We start from the raw sequence: 20,809 nt of genomic DNA, 5'->3' as shown, positions 1-20,809 counted from the left end.
CGACCCCTGGCACCGCATATGGTCCCCCAAGTCTGCCAGGAGTGATTTCTGAGTGCAGAACCAGAAGTAACTTCTGAGCACACCATATGTGTCCCTCCAAAAAAACTTTGTATAAAATACATTGATTTAGTATTTTAGATTGATTTAAAACAAATTCAGATCAAAATATTTAAAAAAAACTGAGCAAACCAAACCCTGACTTGTCATCTGAGGTAAGATGGATATGGTAATGAAAACAGTAGTTGAGGGTAATCCAATTTTATATGTACTAGTCCTGGTCCAACCAATTATACTTTAGCATTAAGCAAGACACATAAATTTCACTTGCTTAGCTTCTTACTTATAAAATGAAGATTTAATTTAGTTGACTTTTAAAGTCCTTCCAATATAAAAATCTTAATTCAATTATTTCTTTATGCCAAAAATATATGAGTGTCCTTGGGATCCATGCTACAGATTGCCAAAAGCAACCTTTGAGTTATTTATAGCACCAAATTAAAGCGAATTTTCAATGTTGATAAGAAGGTTTGTCTCAAAGGAACATATTTAGAAAATAAAATTCAAAACCCTGTTTATACTTTCTAGATCTTTTTTAGATTTCTTTAATTGTATTCCCAGGGCCTTATGAAATTAAAACTTTCAATAATCTGTAACCGAGATTGCACTCCTTAGAACCACTGTAATACCTGAAAGGAATCTAAAATAAAATGTAAGGATGTGACTAAAGACCATCAGTTTACTTAACTAAAAATATGCACAAAAAGAATGAGCTCGCTATGTTTATAGCAACTCCCTTCTCTGTTTACACTCTTTGTCAAAGATTATTAGTAGTCCTCATTTCTTAGAGTTCAACTTATTAATTCTTCTCTCCCCCCTTTTTCCTTGTTACTGGATTGACTAAGGAGTTGCATTATATTTGGTTATGGTACTTAATGGGGTTACACACCTTAGTTGTGGTCCTCACACTCTTGGTTGCAATGAATCAGAGATTTCACATTTTGTTGTGATGCCAGGGATCACAAATGGCAATACTGCCAGCATCACATTCAGCATATCAGTAAGTGCTAGAGCTGGCATTTGAAGCCTCCTGCCTGCAAGGCAAGCATTTTATTACAGAGCTGTCCTAGGGCCTCTATTTAATTACTTTCTCACCAATTTTAAACAACTAATAGAATTACTTTAGCCCTTGTCATTCTATTCAAAAATGTAAGAGTAGGCCTGAGAAATAGCAGATAAGGCTCTCACCTTGCACATGGCCCACCCCAGTTCAATTCCCTCCACCACATATGATCACCTAAGCACTGCCAGGAATGATCCCTTGTTTTATATTGAAAGGCCAGAAATATAATTCAGTGGTAAGGTACAAACCACATATTCACACATAAGAAATATGGGATAGGAAGGGATAAATATATATATATACACATATATATGTATATATATGTAGACATACATATATATGTATATATAGGTTTTCAGACCATACCCAGTGATGCACAGGGCTTAATCTTGGCTCTGTGCTCAATAATCACACATGGCAGTGCCCAGTGAACCAGATGGGATGCCAGGATTCAAACCCAGATCAGCTACGTGCAAGGCAAACACGCTTCTCAATAATGTTATGGCTCCAGCTTCACATATATATTTTTTCATATTGTGAAAAAGACCTAAAGTCACAGCACATCTTTGTGTTTTCTCATCACTCTCAAACTAAGTTTTATTTTATTTGTTTGTCCTCTTCATATATTAAACCAAGATCTCTCCACTAGGATCATTCTCCCATTTTGATTTTCTCTGATATGGGATCCTGACACTTACATCCTAGATCCCCAGTCATTCTAGTGCAATGCAATCCTCTGCATTCCTCTACTTTAAAATGAGGTGTTTGCCCTCTAGTTCCAAAGACTGTGTTCCTATGTGCCCCCAATTAATTATGGAACTTAAAGCCTGCCAGATCTTTCCAGTCTCAGAGCCAAAATTTCTGTCTCTAAAGACTAGGCTAGTGCCTTGTGTTCTATTGACAGAGCTTCTAGAGGTCTGCCCACCTGTCTAATCACACATGCACTCTTTGAAATTACCCTTTTCTGGACTCAGGCCAACTGCCAAGCACTCACTTTTTATCTGGGCCCTCTGGGTGCTCACCGTTGCTGAATTAGAAATTGCACTCTCTATAAATTCCTTTGTTCTCTTCTTGAACCTTCATCCTCAGAGAAACCAAAATAACAAATGTGTCTTATGTTAGCTCTCAGCTTCTCCTCCCCAATTGCCCTATTTTCAGTTGTGAAGCCCTCTACCTGTTTGGTGCTCTCAACCTTCTTTAAGGAAAGTGAAATTGTTTCTTAACTAAAATCCAGATAAAAGGAAAATCATTCCTAGAATAGTATTATCAGATATTTGCAGTTATTTAAGAGTATTAGAATTCTTCTGAATATATGGAGAAAAGGGAGGATTTAAGAGGTGGTTACAAGAGGTTGGAAAAAGTGTGGGCAGAGCAACAGTACAGCAGGTAGGATGTTTGCCTTCTATGTGACCAACCTGGACCCCACAGCATCCCATATGGTCCCATAAACCTGCCAGAAGTAATTTCTGACCACAGATCCAGAAGTAACTCCTGAGAGCTGCTAGGTGTGACCAAACAACAACAACAACAACAAGGTTGAAAGAAGGGTAGATCTCTATCCAGTTATGACCACTATACCATTATCAGCTGATTCCTTCAAGTGACTTTTGGAGAAGCCTCTAAAAAGGTTTCTCCTAAGGGAGGTTGAAGAAGAGAGTAATGATTACCACAATGTTCTTGTGATTATCAAAATAATAGTATTTCACAACATAGTGTTACTGTTCCATTCTGTCAATACTCAGCATTGGTTTTCAAAAGTTTTTCAAGAAAAATATTATGCAAATAAATTCAAACTACTCTAATCTGAGGTGGGGAGTTCAGGCCTAGAAGCTGACAACTAGGTCTCTGAGCTCATTGAGCTCTGTTCTATTCTTACCTGAAGCCCCTCTTTGGCACCCTTAGGGGAAAAAAACATAAGAAGGGAGAAAAGAATGTAAGGAAGAGGAATCTAACTGGAGAGGGAGGCAGAAAGGAATATAGGACAGAGGAAAAGGAAATGGAGAGGGAGGAGAGAGCATATTGAGGGAGGGAAAGAGAAAGACTTTAAGCCTTTGAAATAGATGATAGAAAAATAAAAATGATTTGGATTTGAGAAAACACTAAAAACTGAGTTTTTGTTTCCCATTGGAATGTAATTTTTAGAATTTGGTAATAAAACAATTTAAATTTCCCAGCGATAATGATATAAAATAGTCTGAGAACATTTAAATATAAATGAAATTCTCAAAAATTGCCAGAAAAGTAGCCAGTATTATTGAGATTTCAAACTCCTAAAATCAGATCTATTCCTAAATATACATAATGACATCAAAAGTTCTTAGAATTATCATTTACAAACTTACATTTGGGGTCTGGGTGATAACACAGCAAGTAGGGCATTTGCCTTGCATATGGCTGACCCAGGTTTGATCCCATGCATACCATATGGTCTCCTGAGCCTGCCAAGAGTACTTTCTTTTGTTTTTGTTTTTGTTTTGGGGTAACACCCGGCAGCACTCAGGGGTTACTCCTGGCTCTAGGCTCAGAAATCGCCCCTGGCAGGCACAGGGGACCATATGGGATGCCGGGATTCGAATCACTGTCCTTCTGCATGAAAGGCAAATGCCTTACCTCCATGCTATCTCTCTGACCCCAGGAGTACTTTCTGAGTGCAGAGTCAGGAATAACACCTGAGCACCACTGGATTGACCCACCCCCTAAGGAAAAAAAAAGCACACCCTTACATTTGAAAAATAAAGATTGGCTTTCCTCAGATACAATAAGGATAATAATGTTCCATCTCCTTACAAGAAAAAATAATTTTCCTTTTTCCCTCCTCTATGTTGATTTTTTATTTTTTGACTGAGGGGTCACACACCCGTGGTTTGATTCTTATACATTTTAGTTGTCTGTCATCATCCTGCTCTGTCTATAGTGTTTGCAGGGTAGAGAAGGATTGCATTCCCTTTTACCGCAGTGATTGCACACGTGCTTTTGCCAAGGACTCCAAATCTTTATTTATGAGTCGCTGAGAAGGGTTGTAGTGCTCACATACATTCTTACCAGGGGTCAGCCCTCCTGGCCGTGCTGCTTGCACTTCTGTAATTGCAGTAGCCCACCAGGCATTGCTCCCCTTTGAACTACAGTGCTTAATCACACCTCGTTTCTGTGTAGCTATAAAATCGCCTGCAGTATTGGGAATTTCTTACAGTTGAACTGCCAGAATTTTGCACTCAGAGCACGAAGCATTACTGGGAATCCAACTCAGCCTCATACTTGCCAGGCTTAGCCCCTGAATCATCTCCAGGCCTCAGAAAAAGAATATTTTTTTTTTGTTTGTTTGGTTTGAAGTTTTTAGATCACACCCAGCTTATTCCTGGTTCAGTGCTCAAGGGTCATTCTGACTGTCCTCAGTCAGATGCTCAGATGCAGAAATCAAATCCAGATCCACTTCATTCAAAGCAATCTTTTTACTCTATTACTATCTCTCTGAACCAAACAATCATTTTGTTTTCAAGGGAAGGCACTTTCCTTGCATGTGGCTGATATGGTTTCAGTCCTTGACCCCCTATAGTCCCCTAAGCACAGAACCAGGAGTTAGGCCCAAGCAGTGCTGGGTGTGACCAACAAAACCCAAAAACAAAATAAAATCATTTTGGTTTTAAGGTGCAATCATTCTATTGCCTAAATTTACTAACAATATCTTCCTTCCTTACTTGATTCATTCTCTGGTTCATCTGAACAAATATGTATTGAGTGCCCACTGCATATAAAGCCCTATGCGAGATATATTTAGAGCATTTAAAAACTATAGTTTAAAAGCTTCCTCAAACTGCAAGTCTATGCAGGAGATAGGAACTATAAATAGTAACTATAGACTGGTAAAAAAAAAAAAAAAAAAGCACAAGAGAGAGGGTAAAACTCCTGTGCTCAACTTTGCAGGCAAAATAATTAAGACCTGGGCTAATTAAATTACAGAAATGGCTCAAAGCTATTTTTGCTGGCTATAAGGTTTGGAGGGGTTGTCATCTCTAGGACTAGAAAAGTCACACAGCTCTTCTTAAAATCAAAGGTGCTTTTGACTGAATTAGAATTCAGGAAGCTGAATTCTATCTGGGCAAGAGATGTGTTTATGCATATAAAGCTAAGAACAACAGTGTTATTCCTGGTGGCAAACAACAAAACCAGAATGATCTGGGAAAAGGTAACTTGCAACCATGGAAACAGTGGTATGGTTCGAACCAAATTCCAAAGCAATCTTACTGCTAAGGCAATTTATCACGGAATCCATGTGATGCTGTTCCCTCAAGGAGATAAACTTGCTGAAAAGTAAATAAATGGAGTGTAGATTTAAAAAAGACAGAGCACAAGAGAATGTATGATTTTAAAATCTGTCATAAAGAGTGCTTCAGACCAATTTAAGATGAGAGCCATTCCTTCCCAGAGTCCTCACTGTGGTTGTTTCAGCTTTTGTCATGGTTTGTTTCTTCTCTCTTAATGCCAGTTGTCTCTCCAAGTGTCTAGCTAAATGCTGTCCAATCTCTCCCCTTTTGCTCCACCCTCTCTCTTTCATCTCTACATTTATTTATTTATTTATTTATTTATTTATTTATTTTAGGTGACATTCAGGGGTTATGCCTGGCCATGGGTTCAGAAAGCGCTCTAGACTTGGGGAACCATATGGGAGGGCAGGGGGATCAAACCGCAGTTTTTCCTGGGTCAGCCGCATGCAAGGTAAACGCCCTACTGCTGCGCCATTAATCAGGCCCCTCATCTTTACTTTTAGTTCCATCACTTTCTCAATTCCTCTATATCCCCCTCCACCAGCATTTAACCTTCCTTCCTTAATTAATACATTTATTTATTTATCATTAAGTTCCTTGCATTGTCCTGGTCACTGTACATACATGACAAAAGAGTGGTTTCTTTCCTTAAGGATTTATAATGGACGTTAGAAAAGTAAAAAGCTTACTGGAGTCGAGTAGTCCTTAGCCTAGACCTGAATAAGCTAAGTATGGTCTGGAGCTCAGACGAGGAAACCTAACAAATCAGGTTGGGATTGTTGATTCCAAAGTAGTAAGTGCTCTTGAGGAGTCAAGAGAAAGAAATTACTAGAGGTTGGTAGAATGGTCCTCAGATTGCATTCTAATTAGATGCCTCTCGATTAGTTCCTTTGGTTTACATGTTAAAAAGTGTTTCTCCATTGCCCTCCTTATCTGTTTTTCCCCTTCCCCGTGGGGATTGGCTTTGTTTTTCCCAATAAAGGCAGCTTTGGAGACCTGGAGGAGAAGCTACCATCTTGGCTCATGGGTGTACAGCTTGTGGTGTGAGTTTCTGGTTTGCTATTCCTTCCCAATTGTGTGTGGATTCCTGCGTCAGAATTGCTGCTGGACCTGCGTCTCTTGTTTTACTTGGAGCATGGGGATCCCTCTCCTTCTCTGGGGATGTGGAACACACAGCTCACCATTTCACAATTAGATTCAGTGAAGGTTGCCTAAAATGAAAAAAAAAAAAAAAAAAAAAACATAATTTGGGCAAAGAAAACAAGTACAAAAATCTAGGGGATGATAGCTATTGCACTAATACATGTGGATAATGTCAATAATCCTATCACTGGAATATAAGTTTTGAAGGGGCAAAGAACAAAAATGTGAAGAATGTGAGCAGTATTGGGTAATAGTAAGATTTAAGTGTGGAAGTGAGAATTCATTTTTCTTCCTAACAAGTTCTTTATTTGCATACATAAAACAATATTCTAGCCTGGATGAGAAGGACATTCCAGATTCTCCTGCTGCAACTCTTCCCTGGTCAGGAAGATCTAAAAAATACCTGATCTCCCCCACACTCTTTAGCCCCTAATCAAAGATAAAAGGGACAGGGATTGGAGAGATAATATATTGAGTAGGATGTTTGCCTCATATGCTGCTGAACAGATTCAATTTTTATCTACCCATATGATCCCCAAGAGATCCAAGAATATGTCAGAGCCAAGAATATGTCCTGAGCACCACAGGTGTGACCTCCAAACCCAAATGAATAAACAAATAATCAAATAAATAAATATATAATTGGAATATCTAGCAGAAAGGCCCATTCATTTTGGTCCAGTTAAAAACCTGCTTCACAAAGAAGATTGGAACAACCTAGGAGATGCCCCTCAATATTACAAGGCTGGTCAGCATAGAGACAGCATGTAGATATCCCCACCCCTGATAAAAATTACTCCCCTCAGCCTTTCCAATGATGACACTCTGATCTTCTAGGGATCGAATGCCTTGAAATAAGAAAATATCCTAGACCTATAACAAGTCCCTTTGAAGTCTGGCATCAAAAAAGCCAGCCCAGACTATTTTCCCCCACCCATTAGACAGGGCCAGGTCCTGGGACACTCACCAACAGAACAAATTCTCATCATACTCTGCTATGGTCATCCACATAGACCAAAAAGTAGACAAATGAGCCACCACAGATGCTCCTAGTCAGACACTAAAGTTTCTGTTAGAATTGACTTGGAGGGAGACCTTGGCATAGGCTCAGTAATCAAGTCAAGGATCAAACACTGAGGTGAAGCTGTGATGCAGGAAAACCCCATCTTCCACACTATAGAACAATTTGTTGGAGGTGAGTAGTAACCATACGGCAGGCTTTACAGAAGCCAGAACACCCTGAGGAAAACTGGACCCCACCACAGGTGAAAGAAGTGGGGCTGAAGAGCATCTCCAGAAGTAGTCAATAATGGAGGCCCATTTCAGGAAGGTGTTGCCTGGAAACTTACAATATTGTTCAAGTCCTTCACCCAAGGGACTCTGAACAAACTCTAGATCTTATTTTATTTAGTCTTATTTTAATTTAATAAGGTTAATAAACCTTATTTTATTTTATATATATACACATATATATGTATCCATATATACACACACATATATATGTATCCATATATACACACACACACATATATATATAAGGATGCTCCTGAATAGGTAGGTGAGACACAACACCTGCCTGCTGGGTTGCTAAAAGAAGAGGAGAGGATGGATCAAGCCCTCACTGTGCTGAAGCCAGACCTGCTGCATCCATTACCCAGAATCACCAATTTGCCTTTAGCCCTGACTCCCCTTCCCTCTATGATTCTTTTCAGGGACACCAATCTAACCAAACTTCAGATACGCTGGTTTTTTTGGTTGATGTCACCAGGGCTTTTTGGAGCAAGTACAGGCACCCTCCTCCCCACATACCTTTCTTTGTCCAGGAAGCCTGGCAGCTGTAACCATGCCCATAGAGGCAGTTGTCATGGTCACACTGGGCCAGCTCCATAGACTCACTCTTTTTTTAAACATTTATTTATTTATTTATGTATTGGTTTGGGGGCCACACCGAGCAGCACTTGAGTTACTTCTGGCTCTGTGCTCATTGGTGATGGGAATGTTGCACTGGTGAAGGAGGGTGTTCTTTTTATGACTGAAAGCCAACTACAATCATGTTTTTAATCACAGTGTTTAAATAAAGATATTATATTAAAAAAAAGAAATTGCTCCTTGAAGTCTTGGGGGACCATATGGGATGCTGAGAATCAAACCAGTCCCTCCTGGGTCAGCCGCATACAAGGCCTACCACATACCCTACCACTGTGCTCTCTTTGGCCCCCATAGACTCATTCTTTTTTTGAAAGAGATGTAAATCAAACTGTAAAAAAACTCACCTACCACACAGTAGAAAACTGGCACTCTCAGGAGGAAAGGGCAGGTCAAGTCCTTGCCCTAACAAAGCCACACCTGCTGCATCCAACACCCAGATTCACCATTTGCCTATGGCCCTGCCTCAGCCCCTCTCTATGATTCTCTTCTGTGACACCAATCTGACCAAACTTTAGTTATGCTGCTATATGATATGATATCACCAGGGCTTTTATTGGAATGAGTGTAGGCAGCCTTCCCAGGCATCATCCTTCCAAGAGACCTGGCAGCTGAGTATATGCCACTAAAAGCTGCAGTATTTGTAATTAGTGCTTTAAATTCTGGACAATTTCATTTGTTTGATGCTGTCATTTCTATTTTTATTAAACCTATAGAAATACACCAATTTAACAGAATAGACAGCTAACATCAAGGGCTTACTAAACCTTCTGCCATTGTATTAATGTCCTCATTGGAGATACAATAATGCTACTGTATTTCTTTTTTCTATTTTTTCAATTTTTTAATTTTCTTTTCTCTTTTTTCTTTTTTATTTCTATTCTTTTTAAAAATAACTTTGCTCACGTACCTGGAAACAAATGCAAATATATTATGGTCAATTATGTCAACTATGTGATGCATTTTCTTTAAATAAAGTTAAAATAAAGAAATGTTGCCAGAGAGAAAGACTCAATCTGATGAGGTCAAAGCTGCAATTACCACCATTCAGGAGGACTTGGGGCATACACAGATACCTGCAGCTTATCAGCCAGCAGGATACAAGGGACACCCAACAGCTCTAACATAATCTTCAGGGTCATCTGCTGCATTTGAGAATACTTCAGACAGACTTTATGATCAGGATTCAGGTATTGGTCATTCTTCTACTTGGAAATTGGACGACCACTTTGTCAATATAAATATCCAAAGAAACTCCATGCCCTCCTATCGAAGTTCATTGTTATTACTTCTTATAGAAAGTATTATGTTCATCTGATAGCACCACATGGCTTTATTTCTTGTTTGCTTAGGCACACTAAAATGGGAAAATACTATACATACCAATAAGTTCTTATCTAATAGAAATGGGAACACACAAATCTTGTAGTGCAATGAGACCTTACACCCTGAACATTGACATAAAGACCTGGCACAGGTCTCAGAAGAATGGGCATTCTCCATTCACCCCTTGATCTACAGAAGACATTTACAAAACATCCAAGGTTGTATATAACATCACCTGGAGGCATTCCTGTACCAGGGAAGACCCTACAGCTGCTCTGACATCGATCTACTCAAAAGAGACACCCCTTAACACTGAGAAGACAACAAGAACAATGACCTGCTTACTGGACAGGGCTTGCTGTATTGCCCCTTAATTGTGAGGTTTGTCTATAACATCACCTGGAAGCAATCCTCTACCACGGAAGACCCTACCACTGCTCAGACATCGTCCTGCTCAAAAGAGACTTCCCTTAACACTGAGAAGACTTAACAACAACAACCTGCTTACAGGACAGGGCTTCCTGCATTGCCCTTTCATGGTGAGGTGAAACGAGAAGACACTCCACATCATGACTTCAATGTAGGACATGCAGATTCCAGAATCTTTAATACAGAAACATGATACCAACAACAGAGACTGTGTGATAAGTGTGTTGGCACTACGGACAATGTCTTGGATCGGACGATAACTTGCCTGAAGTCTAGAGCTGGTCTTATGCCAGGAAACTTCAGGGGTAGGATCTCTTTGTATTTGGGCCAAGGTTATTCCTTTCCATGCCTCTCATATTTTGGTGGGCCTATGCAAACAACAATTGCCACTCTAACACCGTTTTTACTGTGCTCCTTTTACTCTAATCCTTAAAAAGCACCCACTTAAAATTTGAGGTTAACTTAAGCTAATATGCATGTACATGGAAATGTAAAAATACTATGCCTCTAATGTTTAAGGAGTTATGTAAGTTTGATGGCTTTAGATTGCCTTGTGTGCTGTTAAGAAATATTATAATATTATAATATAATATTATAATGTGCTACAATCTGGGGACTTGAGGGACAAAGTAATTGCACATGGATTCTATTTTATTTATCTTAACTTTCTTTGGCTGAAAGTTCAAAGTTAAGATATCAGCAAGGGGACTTCTTCTGAGAATTATGTTATGGGTGATTGTCCTTCCATTGTAAAAAAAAAAAAGTATTATGTTCTATTGTTTACTGGCATGGATACTTCTTCAATGTATTCTTCAAACACAAGAATTCTACTATATTTAATCTTAGTTTAATCTTCATGTCATGACTAGCAAAATACTCAGTAAATGTTCAAAGAAATTTAAATAATCTTTAATATTTATTAATTTTTTAAAAAATTAACAAATCAGAGCCAGAATGATAGAATAGCAGGTAAGGCACTTTGTCTTTCACATGACTGACTAGGATTCTATCTTCAGCACCCAGGAGTAATCCCTGGACACAGATTGGTGTGACCAAAGAATTAATAAATCAGAATTTATATTTTTTAATTTTTTATTTTGTTGTCTAATATTAAAATAAATCTTATACTGCTTAATATAGTTTCTGTTTAAAAGATAGCATTTTGCACAAAATCAGTAAAAGCATGTATTTCCCTTAAATATATAAAATGATAAAATATGTTTATTTGATTTCCAACAAAGAAAATATTCAAGAATGTATGTTCTTTTGTGTGAAAGGTTATGCTTTTAAGCATACTTTCTGGTACTTTAAAAATTTTATTTTTTCTATTTCTCATTTTCAGAGCAATATATCTGTTTATGACATAAATCTATTATACCTCTACCAAAAAAAAAAAAACTGGAAAGAGTGTTAAACCTTTGGCTAGGAACCTGAAATTGCTTGGAAATTTTTTTATTAAACCTAAAACTTGAAACTTGAACAATAAACAGCAATACCAACTCTTTCCAAGTTTTTCTCTTTCCTGCTTAGACAAGCAGTTGTTTCTTCAGCTCTAGCTATCCTAGCAGATCTGAAGGATCACAGCCATGACGGTGGCAGCCTACCGTTGACACTGAACTTGTGGTTAATTGTGGAGTTCTGCCACAAAACCACCTCACTACCACAAGCTGGATCCTTGCCCAGGAGAGTGACAAACTGCCAGGCCAAGCAATATACAGGAGGCAGCAAGAGCAAACTGCCTTTTACCCCAGACAGCTCTTCTTTCTGGATTTCAAATGAAGCCAGTAACAGTGAACACCAAAGAAAGATTTGGAAGCATTCATTCTCCACTAAACCTGCCTACAATTTATTCACCTCGTATTTCAAGAGATCCTCAAAAAAATTTTTTTTCATCCAAATTATTATCTAGTATCATCAACAAATGTGACATTATTTTGTTAGCAATTTTAAATGCACATTTGGAATGGAAAATAAAATTATAGTTGCATTACTGCTAAGTGAAACACCTACATATAATGATTACAATAAGAGCAAATAACACCTGAGCAACAGAGTTGCTCAGGGAATTTTATTTGAAAGCAGAGAAAAATGCTATGAAGGAAGGAAATGTTGGCTTCAGTCAAATATGGTTACTATGTTGTAGCTGCAGGACTGTGGCAGTTACTTAATGTCTCATATTATCTACTTCACCTGTGGACACTAATGTCTACCTCATAGGGTCGTTATTATAAATTAAATTTAAATAACATGTAAGATGTATGACAGTGTCTAGATTTTCAGTAGATATAAATTTAGTTTATTTTTCTTACATCCTATCCTCTTTTTCACCTTTCCCCATCCTTTAAAACATTCCAGGATTCTATATGACATTTTTCAAAGTATATTCTCAAATTATAACATCTGCTCTATTCATTTTCAAGTTTACTTTCAATATTACTTTTTAAACTAACTCTTTTAGTTGTCCTCTTAAACTATAACATCACATAAGTAAATTAGTAGCACGTATTTATCACAAAACATGGGTAATACATATTTTGCTGGGCCTATGCAAACAACACTTTCCACTCTCATACCGTTAGTGCTGTATTTGTTTTTAACTCTTACCCTTTTTTTTTAAAAAAAAAAAAAAAAAAAAGAAGAGCTTACTAAAGTTTCTGCTGGTGCTTCAATGAATTCATTGTGAGCTAATAGTTTTCAAAAATATTCTTTCTTTTCTCTTCCATCTCTTTAGTTTTTCTTTCAACTTTCTATTTTTTAAAAAAAACATGTTGCTTTTGGTCTTCCTAAAAATGTATTATTATCAGTTATGTCAACTATGCAATTCATTTTCTTTAATTAAATTTAAAAAATATTTAAAAAAACAAGACAAAAATTGGGTAATAGAAATTTTAGTGCACTATTTCAATTAGTCTTTAGTTTAGTTTAGTTTTTGGGCCACACCCGATGGTGCTCAAGGATTACTCCTGACTCTGTGCTCAGAAATTGCTCCTGGCAGGCTTGGAGGACCAAAGAGGATGCTAGGACCAAACCCAGGTCTGTCCCAGCTCGGCTGCATACAAGGCAAAAGTCCTGCCACTGTGCTATTGCTCTGGCCCCCAACTAGTTTTTAAATGAAAAAAGTTAGTGAATTAAAATTGGAGAACAAGCTCTAGTTAGAGACTACTCTTAGTGATGCTTAGGGGATCATAAGTGGTGTCAGGGATCAAAGGCAAGCACCTCAATACCTGTACTATCTCCCCATATTCAGTAAATTAATTTTGGGGCCACACCCAGATGTGCTCATGGGAGCTTATTCCTGGCTCTATGACCAGGAATCACCCCTGGAGGGGCTCAAGGGACCATATGGAGGGCTGAGGATCAAACTCAGGTTTACCAACTGCCCTAAAACAAATGCCCTAACCTCTCCAGTCCTTGTCAATAAATTTTTTAATAATTGTCGCAATTTGTCCCTGAACAAATATATCTTAAATTTAATTCTGCTAAAAAATGTTGCTGTAAGTACTATATGTAATAAAACAATTTTTTTGAAAATCAAACCTTAAAAATAAATTCCATCTATAAAAATTATAAACGTAGTGAAGACAAGAAAACATTTATACTTGCAAAAGTTTATTCATTCATTCAGCATGTGCCAGAAATTGTTCTAGATAATACAAAATATGAATAAGACATAGTCTCTTGGGCCCAGAGTGATAGCACAGCAGTAGGGTATTTGCCTTGCACGAGGCCAACCCGGGACTGACCTGGGTTCCATCCCAGGCATCCCATATGGTCCCCTGAGCCTGCCAGGAGCGATTTCTGAGCACAGAGCCAGGAGTAACCTTTGAGCACTGCTGGGTGTGGCCCCAAAACAAAACAAAACAAAAAAGATATAGTCTGGTTTCAATTTGATAGCAAAATATTTAAACAAGTGCAAAACAGTATGAAATGATCTAATTTAGCCATACCAAGTCTAGATGTGAAACAAAGGAAAATCTGGAGGTTAAAAAGATGCTGGTTTAAGGGTTGGAGTGATAGTACAACGGGTGGGCATTTGTCTGGCATGCAGGCTATTTGGGTTTGATCTCTGGCACCTATATCTTTCCCCAAGGTTTATCATGATTGATTCCTGAGTGCAGAGCCAGAAGTAAGCACTGAGCACTGCCATACATGGCCCTAAAACAAAATAAAACAATATTTAAAAAAAAGATGCGTGCCTGGATATTACAGAATAGATATGATAGACAAGAAAAAGGCAGAGCATTCTCCAGATAGCACAGTGTGTGAGATAAGACGGAAGCATAAGATAACATGGGCATTTCTGAAACTGGAGCTGAGTTGGTATGGTTTGAAATAGAAGGAAGATGAACATGGAGTAGCAAAGCTGAATATATAGATGGTAGTAAAAATGAACCATTCTGAGGAAACTGGAGTTTATTTTGGGTAGGTGATAAAGAATTGATAAAAAAAAAAAAAGGCTTTAAATTGAGGAAGCAGTGCTGGAGAGATAGTACAGTGCTAAGGTGCTTACCTTGAACACAGCTGACCAAGGTCAACATGTGGTCCCCCAAGCCCCACCAAATCTGATTCCTGATCTCAGTGCTAGAGGTAAACCCTGAGCACTGCCAGGGATGCCCCCTGAAAAAAAGGGGGGGTGAAGAAGAATAAATATTATAGTGAGAGGGACCAGAGAGATAGTATAGCAAGTAAGGCATTTACCTTGAATATCCCCCACCTGGGTTTAATTCTCAGCATCCCATATGGTTTCCCAAGCACCAGTAGGAGTGATTCCTGAGTACAATGCCAGGAGTAATCCCTGAGCATCAGTAGCTGTGGCCCTAAACCAAAACATTTTGAAATAAACTATTATAGTGATATTTTAAATTCTATACTATATAGAAATATTCAACATCCCTCTCTATTAAATAAAAACATCCAACAAAGTTCAAAAATACTTTAAAATTTTTTAAAAGAACGCAGTTATTGTTAGTGGTAAATGCATGGTACATCTTAGTCCAATCCTTTTCTTTATTTCCTGTATCTTTTTTTAAATCAATGAGAAGTCATTTTTGAAAAGACACAGATGATAAGATAATATAAATGGTCTTTTCAACGTTCTTTGTTTAAAATCACAGTATTTTTTAGTTCTGGGAATTATGATATCTAAATAGATCTACAAATAAAAGCAGATATGTATTTGTGCATCTAAAGAATTTTTAAAATATCTACCCAGAGATTCAAGCAAAGACGAGCATACCTAATGTTCTTTTTCTGCTAATAATGAGGATTTACTGGAGTTCTCATTTAACCTTATATTGGTCTTTACTAGAATTATGCTTGTACTGTTCCCAGTGACATCTTTCTACCATGGTTTAGAGCTTTGGTAACTATATTAAATATAAATGTAAACTGTGAAAAATAACACAAGCCCTATAAAAATTCAACATTTTAGTACTGTTTTTTGGGGGGCTGTATAATAATTATATTTTAAAGGATTAGTAACATTCATTCTAATATGACCAAGACTTTAAACAAATCACTATGGATTTAACAGTCAACCTGAGGGGGCATGGCTTATTTTGTCCCTAATGACCCCTTCCTACAGGTGAAAAGGTTTATATCAAATTTCCTTTCATTATAACCTCTCAAAGGTTATCCCAACCAGAAATACACTCTCTTTAAACAAATACCAGCCAACCAGGAAACCATGAGGTTTTATTGTGCTATAAAGAGACCAGACATTTTCAAATCTTCATAGGAATGAACTTGACGAAATCTTTACTAAAAATAATTTCAAAATAAACTGCGGGCTCCAAGTTTCTTTAACAATCAAAATTCCTTCATCCTTCATCAACCTTGTTCTCAAGTTCTTTACTCTTTCAGCGATAGATCACAGACAGTTTCTCTTGCCATATATTCATAATAAGAACGAAAGGGTTCACTTCAAAAGGGTTCACTGTTAATGGGATAAAAGAAAGAAAATGTTGTAGCTTCATTGCCTCACACACATTTGTCATGATTCCATTTCCCATTTATTCCCCGAATGCTCTGAGCTGCTTCTAGTCATGTGTCATGGATATAGAGTGAACTTTGCAAAGAATTAAACTCAGTGACACCTGAGCACATATCCAAGAGTAAGCCTTGAATACCACCATATATGTCCTAATCACCAGCTCCCCAACACACATTTAGTAACTGATGGAACCAAGATTCAAATTAAGGTAGTATGACTCTCAAACCTCAAGTGCTCTTCACTATTTCAATAATTATTAAAATTATTAAAAATTTGGCATAAAAATCATCACAATAACTTTTACCCAACTAATTTAAAAAAAAAGGCAGGCCCTGAGATTTTCATTTAAGATCTGCATCTTTATCAGATGCCTCTAATAATCTTGATGCAGAAGGTCCAGGAATCAGAGTATCCTGAACTAGACCACAGTAGTAGCAAGACTTAGGATTACTTGAACTTACTTAAAGATGAAACTTAATGAACTATGAGGCCGGAGAGATAGCACAGTGGTAGGGCTTTTGCCTTGCATACGGCTGGCCCAGAACCAACAGTGGTTTGAATACTGGCATCCCATATGGTCCCTTGTGCCTGCCAGGAGCGATTTCTGAACACAGAGCCAGGAGTAACCCCTGAGCACTGTGTGGCCCAAAAGCAAAAAAAAAAAAAAAAAAAAAAGTTAATGAACTAAAGTGTGACCTTTTAATATTTATATGACAGACAAGAGAGATATTACAAGGATAAGGTATTTGTCTATACATGGTTGACCACTGATCTCTGACACCATAGATTGTTCCCCCAAACACTGCCAGGAGTCACTCCTGAGCAAAGAAGCAGTCCTTGAGCACTTCAGAGTGTGGCTCAACCTCTCAGCCCTCCCTCAACACAAAAAGTTAATATGATGAAGTTCTAACTCCCAAAGTGAATATTTGAAGATAAAATACCCTTACAGAGAGAATTGAAATTAAATTAGGTCATAAAGAGGGATCATAATCCAATTTGACTGTGTTTTGGGGATGTACATCCACAAAGAAAAGGCATCTGAGGTCAGAGCAGGAAGGTATCTGTCCTCAAATAAAAAGGTCTCAAAAAAAATTATTTCTGCTAGCCTCTTGAATGTGAGGAAATTTCTGCTATGTAAAATACCCAGTTTGTGGTATTCTGTTGTGGCAACTCAAGTGGGCTGATAATTGGCAAAATTAACTTCCTGCTTCTCTTAAGCTACATATATATACATATACATATGTATATATATATATCATATATAAGGAATTGTGTCAAAAAGATGCCCAACTATACTCACTAACATCGCTGCCTACATCAATATAGCATTTTGTAATTTAAAACACCTACTCATATGCTCTGTTGCGTTTTAATTTTGCAACACACTATGAAGTAAGCAAGACGCAAGGCAATTGGACATGCCAGGGTTCCTTACAAATTCTTGGGTTGAATTCAGAGCTTCTGACCCCAAATCTTAAGATTATTTTTCCCATAGCTTGCATTTGTGCACACATACATACACACATATTATATCTATTATATAAAAGATCCATTCAGGGGCCTGAGTGATAAAACAGCGGTATGGTGTTTGCCTTGCATGCGGCTGACCCAGAACAGACCTGGGCTCGATCCCCGGCGTCCCATATGGTCCCCCAAGCCAGGAGTGATTTCTGAGCACCTAGCCAGGAGTAACCCCTGAGAATCACCGAGTGTGTCTCAAAAAATAAAAAATAAAAATAAAATAAAATAAAATAAAAAAGGATTCGTTCAGAGAAATGTCTATTTAGCTCTAGGAAGTAAAATATTTTATTCTTGTTTTGTAGTGGAGTGAGATATGATTTCAGTAATTCAAGAAATACACCCAAAGATGAGATCAGAAAACTGTACAATATTTCTGACACCACATTTTCTTCTCTAACAAAAGTCTAAGAAACCACAAAATTCTCCCAGTTAAGAGTATGCTTTTGGCCTGGCAGTTATCCTTTTGTGTGGTTTTCTACTAATAGGCATAGGTTTTCTCTAATGCCAGATGACACAAATGCCAGACTAAACAATGGACTAGTATTTAAGAAATAACACAAAATGTAAATAGAAAATAAAATAAAAGAGCAGTTCAAGATAGAGGAAGTGATTCATTTCATTTTCTTTTGCTAACATTTTCTACTCATTTAAGGCGCACCAAACATTAATTTTTGTAGATCGGGATTTGTAGAGACTACACATCCTATGTACACTTTTTAGAATTCTAGTACAGGAAATTAGATTATAAGTATATATTCCGTGTCTTTTCATTTTCTTGCTAGCAAGGTTCTCATTTCACCAATGGCTGTATGCTAGTTTGTGTTCTCTGACAAACAGAAGCCAAAATGGAATTAAACATACAAGAGATTTGTTGGGGGGGGGGATGTCCGTGAAGGATAAAGGGGGAGGTAAAGTCATAGAAAGTAGGGAGACCTTTCATTCAGTCTGTGATACAAGTCTTCATTGAAGGGAGAAGGAGAAATTAGGTAAAAAAAAAAAAAGAGAGCCTTACACTATAGTACACATCTATGAAATTTTCAACCAGGTCAATAAGGAGCCTTTGAGCCAAGGTGTCCCTGTCTCACAGAAATAGACTTATGCTAGTTACTCCTATCTGCTATTCTTGGCTAGAAACCCAATGGAAATGTTTACTCAGTAGAAAAACAGGAATGGATCCAGAGGGAAAGGGTTTGATCCAATGATCAATCATGCTAACTACAGATTTGAGTGGCACATTTTTGTGTTTTCCAAGATCCACCTCTACCTCTAGACAAATTTGTTTCTTTGAACAGATTTAGTGACCAGATATGTCATAGTGTCTGTGGACCTTTCCTCTTGAGAAAAATGTTAGATGTGAGTAAGATGAGCCAGAGCTTGCATTGTGGCTTCAGGGCTGAACCCAATATTCATCCTCTACTTCCTCTATTGTCCATTCTAAATTTCCATCATTCCTATCAATTGTCCTGTCAACCTTATATTATTATGTGCCCAAAACATTAATTTCTGATAGAAATTATACAAATTATATAAATTAAAAATCTTACACTCTTCAAGTCAGGTTTTTTGTCAGTGTTTATTATTAACAACAGTGGATCAAGGAAAACAGAAGATAGTATCAAGGGTAGGGCATATACCTTGCTTACAGCCCACACATCATATGGTCACCTGAGCCCACAGACTTATTCCTGAGTGTAGAACCAGGAATAAGTCCTGAGCATTGTCAGGTATGGCCTAAAAAAAAAGAAAATAAAAGAATTAACAAAAAAGGCAGAAAAATTTCAGTGAGAATATCTGTGTTCTATACACAGTTTTGGGGGGTTTTTTTTGTTGTTTTTTTTTTTGTTTTGTTTTTTTTTGTGGTTTATGGGTCACACCCAGCAGTGCTCATTCCTGGCTCCAGGCTCAAAAATTGCTCCTGGCAGGCACAGGGACCATATGGGACTCTAGGATTCGAACCAATGACCTCCTGCATGAAAGGCAGTCCTACCTCCATGCTATCTCTCTGGTCCCCATACACAGGTTTTTAAAAAAAAAATTTTTTTTTTATTTGGGCCAGAGAGATAGCATGGCGGAAGGGTGTTGGCCTTGCATGCAGGTGGTTCAAATCCTGGCATTTTATATGGTGCCCTGAGCCTACCCAGAGCGATTTCTGAATGTAGAGCCAGGAGTAATCGCTGAGAACTGCCGGGTGTGATCCAAAAATCAAAAAAAAAAATTTTTTTTTTTAATTTAAGCACCATGGTTACAAACATGTTTGTAGTTGGGTTTCAGTCATAAAATGTACAACCCCTCTTCACCAGTGCAATTTTATGGCCACCAATGTCCTCTATTTCCCTCCCCACTGCTTGTCTTTGGAATAGGCATTCTTCCATACACAGTTTTATTCCCTTACGTATGTGTCACTACTTCCTCTCAGTTATCAAGGTAAATTACTACTGTCATGATGGTGGCTTCTATTTTTATCTTTTGTTCTATAGACACAGTGGCCCAACATGCACTGGTAGTATCCATAGTTTATTGAAATATTTGTTCTATTTTCTAATAAAAGTGTTCTCCATCTAGATACCAGAATCTACAACTGCTCAGAACCCAGAATTTCAGATACTGGTAATACTAGTTGATTATTGAGGGAGATTTTATGTGGGGCTATTTCTGATTTGTGTCATTGGTGTCCACTGTATTTTTCATATTGGAGACCTGGTCTCCAAGTTGGTCTGTATCTTCTATTAGTGTTCACCACAGTTGCAACAGCATCAGTAGAGCTCTTAGCTTAAACTTACAGCTTTACATATTTAGTGGGAATGAAGACTTCATATGACAAGCTGAAGGAGGAAAAGTAAGTCTAAACTTTCTCTGAACAGGATAATGTTACATTTTTCTGTTTTGCTTCTGAGCAAATTTTTTTTATCTATGCCTTAAAAATATATTCATGGGCACCGGAGTGATAGCATAGCAGGGAGCATTTGCCTTGCACAGTCGACCCAGGTTCAATTCCTGGCATCCCAGATGATCCCCCGAACCTTGCAGGAGCTATTTCTTAGTGAAGAACCAGAAATAATTCCTGAGTGCTGCTGGATGTGGCCCAAAAAC

This window comes from Suncus etruscus, chromosome 9, assembly GCF_024139225.1.
Source record: "Suncus etruscus isolate mSunEtr1 chromosome 9, mSunEtr1.pri.cur, whole genome shotgun sequence".
Classification (NCBI taxonomy): domain Eukaryota; kingdom Metazoa; phylum Chordata; class Mammalia; order Eulipotyphla; family Soricidae; genus Suncus; species Suncus etruscus.
The sequence above is the reverse complement of the archived record's forward strand: the minus strand, read 5'-3'. Positions refer to the sequence as shown.